The sequence below is a fragment of the Argopecten irradians genome, chromosome 15 (assembly GCF_041381155.1).
Source record: "Argopecten irradians isolate NY chromosome 15, Ai_NY, whole genome shotgun sequence".
In the NCBI taxonomy this organism is placed as follows: Eukaryota; Metazoa; Mollusca; class Bivalvia; order Pectinida; family Pectinidae; genus Argopecten; species Argopecten irradians.
The window spans coordinates 3766719-3775704 of record NC_091148.1 but is presented as its reverse complement, the minus strand read 5'-3'; the positions used below and the strand labels follow the sequence as shown (position 1 = coordinate 3775704).

The window sequence follows — 8986 nt, the reverse complement described above, 5'->3', positions numbered from 1 at the left end:
AGCTGAGCTAGTTGCAAGGAGAATATCAAAAGGTGTCAGGTTATTAGCAAGAACGCGAGCAAAGATGTGTACATGTCCTTGTTTGTTTGTTTTGTTTGTTGATTAAACCAAGGTCATGTTAACAGCCAGGGTCATGTAAAGACGTCCTCCTATGTATGTGGTGTGTTGCGTGTATGAAGTGCGGGTGTGTGTTTTGGGAGACTACCATTGGTTCTGACGAGTCAAACCCAACATTATTGTCTTTATTGTCATGCTATCAAAATAACTTTCCAATACTCTCCCCGCATTCCTTGTAGCAAATACTGTCACTAACTCTATTAAAATATACAAACTTCTCTCCAGATTGATCTCATTATTCATATAAGAAAAATACATAAAACGTTGCATGGCTTTGGCGTGACATTCAAGGCAACTGTTGCAGTAGCGACGGATAAAAGACCGCAGAGCAGTCTCCATGCAATTTCGGATTCTAGTGATGGCTTGATTCGGACAGTAGCAGATAATTGTGATGCCAATATATATTCTCAAAATGGTTTAAAATCTACGTATTCTCTTGCTCTATCGTTGACCCAGAAACAAAAAGATTCTCAAAAAGACACATACAATTAAGAGGACATTAAAATCTAAGTTGCTCCAAATGTAGCTGTTAAGCCTTACCAGGAACCAAAAGCCTCTTGTTAAAAAAAAAATAGTTCAGTACTCCCTCTAAACGTTTAGCCCCGCAAAAAATTATGACAAAAACTGTGCACAATTCAAACTGATGTTTTCAAAGCCAGAGCACGCGTGGCTTAAAATCCTGAATATGGTGGTTTTAACACACAATATGCCAGGCAACAGAGTAGTTCTTTGAAGCAATCTACCATTTATCTTTATTTGATTAATTAACGTCCTTTTAACAGCCAGGGTCATGTAAGGACGGCCTCCGATGTATGCGGTGTGTAATGTGTCCTTCTGTAAAGTGATACAAATATATAAATTCATATGATTATACATGTTGATGTCCTATTATAACTATATATCTAAAACAATTCAATATCTTATTGATATATTTATGATCATTTAAAGCAAGTACGGTATATTTCGTTTAAAGACTGCATATCGGTTTTGTTCATATTGTACCCTGTTGATTTAGTGGGTCACTAAAAGAAAAAAAATAAATAACATAAAATAACATTTTAAAGTACATTCTTCTTTAACGTGTTTGCAAAATGTTATTCATTTTTGATTTATTGCAAATAAGCTGTTTTCAAAGTTCACTTTATATAACCATAGTCGTAATGTATTAACATTAACCTTTGTTTTTTTACTTGTGTATATTTTAATTTAAAGGCACATGTTCATGATAAGCTATAAATTTTGAGTTGGGTATCACTATTGAAGTTGTGTCCTAGTCTCGGTTATCGTCGGAACAAGGACGTTAAGCCCTTCAATTAATCAACTGTTCAAGTTCTTTATTACTTTACGTCATTTGGTTTATCAGTTTGGACATATATTCAAACACAGACTCACTCACCCATCAGCTCACCACGTGTCATATAGTGTAGAGGATTCGTACGATATATCCACGTCAACTTCGCTAGCCAAGGCTACAGTAGTTCCCCTTGGCATATGTCGTATAAAAAGTAAAGTGACCGCTTTCAAATTCTGATTGGATGCGGCTAGGTTCAGGCGACCAATGAAAACGTAGTTTTTATAAGTCAATCGAAGTGATAGTAGTGACCTACATTTGTAAATTGAAGCGTACCATGACTGTCAACAACAGCTCCTAGGGAGTATTTACTATTTAGTCAATTATTAAATTTTAGACCAAAGCTAAATAAAGTACATGGACACGTTGCACTTCAAACAATTTGGAAAGGTAAATATTTGCGTGGTTTCTGTTTCTCAAAGTTAAACAAATTATGCAAAGATAAACTGCGACCTCCTGACAAAATTGGGCGCTGATATTTTTCAATCCATACAACAATGATACGAGCTTTTTCATTGGTTGCTTAAAAATGGAAAGGGCGCAACTGCGTGATCCAGCAGGTGGCTCTGTGCAGAAATTTACTTTTTACACTACATATGCCAAGAGTTCGGAATCGTAGATTACTGTTCCCTTGGCTAGCGAAGTTGTATCCACGTCAGTGATAGTAATCCCTGGGACATCGAGGATGAGTGTAGTAAAGATAATCATTATTACAAACGTTAGCTAATAATAAGTTTATGTTCCTGTTACTTAAAATCAGATGTTTCGATAAATTTGAATTCTTTTTTTTTGGTTTCAGCTTTCTTTAGTTCTACAAATTAGTTCCAATTTACAAGAAGTACTCAAAATACTAACATACCACAGTCTCCCAAAACACACACCTTGCACTTTACACACACTACAAACCGCATACATTGGAGGCCGTCCTTACATGACCTTAGCTGTTAATAAGACGTTAATTAAACAAACAAACAAACATAAAAGAGAGGGGTCGTCATTAAACAACAGTGGATGGTAATAATACAAGGACGTTAATCACATAACCAACCAATCGACATTTTGATTCTTCCTTAAATGTAAGATAGAGCTTGTTTTTTTTCCTGAAATTTTATACAATGACCAACGAAGAAAAGAAATCCTGTCATAATATTTGTTTTCAGGCAAACGAAATATCGCATGTGTCCTTAAAACAGATTTTGAATTTTACATTTGCATCTTTAAAGGTCGCAGTTACATTTTGATGAATTTAAATGTTGGCATCACTTTATCTCAATTTTAAATCAAAATGAAAGTGATCAATTGCCTTTTGTTTATTCATCATATAAAAGTGTGCCTTTAATCTCTCCGACGTCCAGTTGGACTGTTGGCTTTACTACGGAAGGTGAGTATTGTCAATAACATCGAATCAAGCGTAGGATGTTTTTTTTTTTATTATATCCTATTGTTATGTTTCGATTGTAATTACTTGTTTATCTTATCTATTTTGAAGTGGTGTCTTACCTTTTCGTTATAATTTCAAACTTGTACATTATCAATACAATTTCCTCATTGTCCTAAGATTTTACGTGAACTTGAATGGCAAAGGCACAAATCTTCAATGAAGCGGATTTTAACGTTTGAAAGGGACAATTCAGTCAGGCTAATTCTGTTGCATAACCAAGCGGCAAAATATGACATAAATGTATTGTTTTACATTCCTTATGAAACATATAACAAAAACAAATAAATAAACTAAAAATATGTCTGTTAGACATTAAGTGCTCGCTAACTACTTCCTAACCTTAATTTCCAGTATGAAATCATCCTCGGACACAGGTGTACGCACTTTCTCTCATTATCCTTAGGACTATTGCAAGGGGATGGTTTACGCCCTTGGTGTATTATACTATATACTTTCCTTTACTTCATCAGAACTTTAAATGTAAAATAACTTTGAACTTTGTCAAGTGTGTTCTCTGTTATATAGAAGTGTTTTTATTATTGTATTGATATTGATACGATAGACTTGTTTCGCTGTTCAAAATAGTCGTCCGCTAGAATACTGTCCAGTCTCTGTACACGTGGTGATTTACATTTGTTAAATGTACCTGTGCCATGCTTGAACGCCTTTTTGGGGTTCATAAGATCTAGAGCTCAGACTAATATTTTATAATGTTTTTTATTCTGTTTCTCTTACTAAAGGCTGTGTTATATTATAAATATTAATTAGAACTGCAGCAAATGCGGTCTGTAGTCACAGGCTTAAGTAGGCGATATTTCACCGTGCACCTAGGACCTAGGATGATGTGAAATAAATTAAATGTGTGGTAGGTACTAAAAATTATCCGTTTCGTCACTTTTTTTATTGACTATATAAACCTGATTTGCATTGTATTGTTCCGGAAGTTTCCAAAGTCGATCAGAATATTGTGACTATTTGCTCGAAGTTTACAAAAAAAAAATGCGTTTAACACCGTCTAATGTCACTGTTGTTGATTTATAGTAGAACATCGCAGGTATCTCTTAGTATACATTTTTGAAAGGTTGGTGTCACTAAATCACAGCGAAATCTATCAAACGGTATACGACACTGACCTCCGGTATCGCCTGTGCAGTTGGAATCTGCACATAGCGGATGTACACAGTTTCTACACCCGACAAGGAAAATAATAGTGCGAGTATATATGCTCGCACTAAAAATAAAACATTCCAAGACATCGAAATTATTTCAATCGATACTAAAATAAAACCGAATTAAACTGATATTTGAACTTGTTTGTTTCCAATACATGTGCAAATTTTAATGCACTTTTAGACTGAATCGTCCCTTTAAATGTAACAGTAAAACGAATTTGTTAATTTTGTTGAATCCCAACGGTTGATAGCTTACCATAAATACTAGTTATAATAACTCCTTAAACAATTTTAGAAAAATTAATTAAATGTTATCTTTATGACACGGATCGTTCTATGTTTACTGCAGTCATCCTAATTATAATTACCGTGTAGTTGTCTATCATTATGCCACGCGGCAGAATACTGAAACGAACCATCATTTACAAATTTATACAAAAAATCTTGCATTTGATTGTTATTGCAAGTTCTCTGGTCATGGATATAGATAAACCTAATATTGATAATGCCAAAAATAAAATTACTCTAGTGTTTTGCTTATGGCGCATGTATCAACGGTATGTCTTTCAATATGGCACCATGCGCGACGGATTTAGTAGGTGTATTGTGGTTTATCAAGTTTTTTGTTGGTTGGTTGACTAAATGTTTGTTTGATTAATTATCCTCCTATTAACAGCCAGAGTCATGTACGGACGCCCCCCAATGTATGCAGAGTGTGTGAAGTGCGAGGTGCGTGTTATAGAACTACTGTATATTCGTGTTGTGTCTTCTTGTATAGTGGAACTCTTCCCCTTTTTATAGTGCTATATCACTGAAGCATGCCGCCGAAGACACTAAGCAACAATTAACGTCCTATTAACAGCCAAAGTCATGTAGGTATGTGACAATCCCTCGGAGACAGATTTCATTAATATTATTGATGATGATTCAATCAAATGTATTACTGAGTTGATTGATAACAGTAATGACCCATTGGAACTTAATATTGACAAGCTGGTAGACAACTGTTGTAATATATTACTGCATGTAGCCAAAATTCGCTTGGCACTCATATTAAAATGTATTATGAAAATATGAAGTCAGTCGTTTCCAATAAACCTTGGATTGAGTCTAATTGTAAAAGAGCTAGAAAAACGTATCGACGATGTAAAGGCCAGTACAGACGGCGTCGAAACCAGTATTTCTATAGTAAAGAATAAAAGAACTAAAACCTTTGACTATGATGATCGCAAATATTTAAAAGCTTTGAAAACTAAAACTTCAGAAAGATTATTGGAAGCTGCTGAACGAAAATGGTAAAAGAAAACATAGTGGTAATATTACTATATATTCCCTTTTCAATTTTTATAAATATCTCAACGTTAGAGTGGACGATTTTACTGATGTAAAATGTTTGTTTGTTTGATTATTTTAACGTCCTATTAACAGCCAGAGTCATGTAAGGACGGCCTCCCATGTATGCAGTGTGTTGCGTGTATGTGTAAGGTGCGTGTTTTGGGAGACTGCGGCAATGAATAACAAACACAGACAAGACTGCGGCAATAAATAACAAACTCAGACAGACTGTCCACAACGCACAGTGCGATGCCTTTAATCAATATCAGTGTTTTAGATTAACATTTTTCAATTAAACCCACTATGTCCAAATAATAATGTATCTAACATACAATCTTGGCAACCATACTTATATCAGTCATATTTGTCCTCGCCCGGTGCGCTGCATGAACTGCCTTACCTGGCCTATTCATGTAACATGCACGCGCATTATATCGCCACCTAGCGGACAACCCATGGGAGAAAGTTATTTCACACTGATTCATTTCACTCAAACACGTGAAACATTATCTGGTTCCTTTAATGAAGCAATAAACAATACAATATTAAAAGGCCACTATAGCTATGTACGGTGTTATCAAGAAAGTTTAACTGGTCTCTAAGTAATTGACAGTGTACATTTGAAATTTTATAAATCATTTTTTGATTAAAAACCAATACTCCTAATTGTATGGTATACGGGGAGCTGGGTATTACCCCACTTGGAATTTCAGTTAACACATTAATCTCATACTCGTCACAGTTGACCCATTCGAAAAGTAGAAAATTTAATGTCATTTTATACAGACATTTTTGTTACATTCATCATTTTGAAGAAAAGCCTGTTACATATGTATGTTTTGTAAAATCTATACTGAACAAGTGCGGGATGAGCTACTTGTGGAATATGTATTGTTATATCATCAAAATGAGATTAGTTCTACATGACCAACTGGGAGAGTGATCTATATGTTACAAAATTAAAAATAACCCCAGAAACATGCCTGTTTGAAATCAAGTGCTCGCTAACTACTTACTAACCTTAAGTCATCCTCGGACACAGGTGAGCCCTGCAGGTAGGGCGTTAGAATTGTACCTGCTGCCCCTATTGCATGATCGTAAAAGGCGACTAAATTTAGGATCTATCTTTTCTTTTCTTCCTAACCGACTTTATCTTTCCTAATGCCTCCCTTGGCACCGCCTCACTTTTGGCCTTGCGTCGAGCGTTCGCCCCTGTGAGGAAGGTTCTGGGTTCTGTCCCCTGGCCGTGATACACCAAAGTCTATAAAAGTGGTAGTTTCTGCTCCTGCTTAGCGCTCAGCAAACAGGGAGTGGGACGACTGGTTCGCCCGTTGTCAGTATAATGTGACCGGGTGGGGTGTGTTGCTTGGTGTCTTCGGCGGCATGCTTCAGTGATATAGCACTATAAAAAGGGCAAAAGTTCCACTATACAAGAAGACATAACATGAATTTACCACAGTCTTCCAAAACACGCACCTCGCACAACATACACGCAACACACCGCATACATGGGAGGCCGTCCTTACATGACCATAGCTGTTAATAGGACGTTAATTAATCAAACAAACAAACAAACAAATCGGACACAGGTGTCCCCGTGTACGTACAATGTAACACTTTTGCTCATTATCCTTGGGACTATTGCAAGGAGATGGTTTACGCTCTTGGTGTATTGTAATAAATACTTTCCTTTACTTCATCAGAACTTTAAATGTGAAATACCTTTAACTTTGTTAAGTGTACTTTGTTACATATAAGAAGTGTGTTTATCATTATAATGATATTGATACGAAAGACTAGTTTCGCTGTTCCAAATAAATAGTCGTCCGCTAGAATACTGTCCAGTCTCTGTGCACGTCATGTGCTTGAACATGGTCACAGGGTTTAGTAAGCAACAATGGAACGTACACTTAGGACCAAGGATGATATAAAATAAATTAAATTTTGTTTGTTTGATTCATTAACGTCCTATTAACAGCTATGGTCATGTAAGGACGGCCTCCCATGTATGCTGTGTGTTGCGTGTATGTTGTGCGAGGTGCGTGTTTTGGGAGACTGCGGTATATCCATGTAGTGTCTTCTTCATAGTGGAACTGTTGCCCTTTTTATAGTGCTATATCACTGCCGCCGACGACACCAAGCAACACGCCCCACCCGGTCACATTATACTGACAACGAGCGAACCAGTCGTCCCTCCTATGATAGTACCGATTTAAATTGGAAAAAGTCCAGAAGAGAGCACTTTGTTTTATTGACAATGACTGTTTCCCCAGTCTTCGATATTTTAAGGAGGCTCCTGTATCATCTGTACACACCATATAGGATGAGTTGTTACCCTTTGGAATCTACCTGCTTGAAATTATACCATACAACCTGTGATATTTCAAACCTTTGCAAAGATCATTACTTTTATAAACCTTATTTTAGCTTATTGTTTTCTACCTATGACTTCAATATCTATTTTTTAATTTACACTATGTTAGTGTATATCCTGTAAATTTTTACACTTTGCTATATTAGCATTTATGTACATTACACTTCAGTGTCTTAACCTATTTTGTGTAACATTTGTGTGACATACAAGTGTAATTATTATATTTCTGCTAAACTGTGATAGCTGTTTCCAACTAAATATCATGTATCTATTGCATGTTTGTTATAGTTAAATAGTTGTCTGTCTATATATATATATAATACCTGTTTGTACTGTGATATTTTTACATCATATTTGACGCAATAATACTGCACTACAGTGCTAATGTTATTATCAGAAGAGAAAAGATTCCTTTACATGTATGGAAAGGGGCAACTAACTTAAATAAATTTTTCTTACTACAAGTATATCTTGTTTTTGAGAAGTTGGTGTCACTCCCTGGTATGGCAAAGCTGAGCGCTTGGAAGCGGATAGGAGCAGAAGCAATACTAGTAACACTTTTATAGGACTTTGCGTGGTGTGTTCCTCGGGCCAGGATGTTTCGTGTTGTGTCTCTTGTATAAGCTGTTGCCAAGAAGCTTTCCTCACAAGGGCGAGACGCTCAATCAATCAGCCAAAAGTGGAGGCGGTGCAAGGGGCGCATTAAGGAAAAGTCCAAAGTCAGGAATATTAGTTAGGAAGATGGAGAAAAATCCTAAATTTAGTCGCCTTTTACGATCATGCAATAGGGGCAGCAGGTACAATTCTAACGCCCTACCTGCAGGACCACTGTGTAATGTCATTTTTCTTAATATAGAATATCGCTGACAAGTATATCTTGTTTTTGAGAAGTTGGTGTCACTTAAAGCACGGCGAAAATTAAACGGTATGATACACCGTCTTTCGGTATCACGTTCGCAGTTGGAATCTGCGCATAGCGGATGTACACAAACTCTTGACCCGACAAGGAAAATTATAGTGCGAGTATGCTCGCACTTATTATCGTACTCGCATTTATTAACTTGCATAATATATAATAATTATAATAATAAAAATACTGTATCTTCATAATTTCAACTGTTCTGAAATCAGAATGACTTTGTCAGTGTTCCAGCAAAATAAATGTATCTTAATTTACTCACTTTTAGAGAAAATCA

General features: G+C 36.0%; 1 pseudogene; it reads left to right on the top strand.

Annotated features, from left to right (window-relative positions):
• The first annotated feature begins 4660 nt into the window (after positions 1-4660).
• LOC138309629 (uncharacterized) lies at positions 4661-5486 on the top strand (annotated as a pseudogene).
• The last annotated feature ends 3500 nt before the right edge of the window (positions 5487-8986 follow it).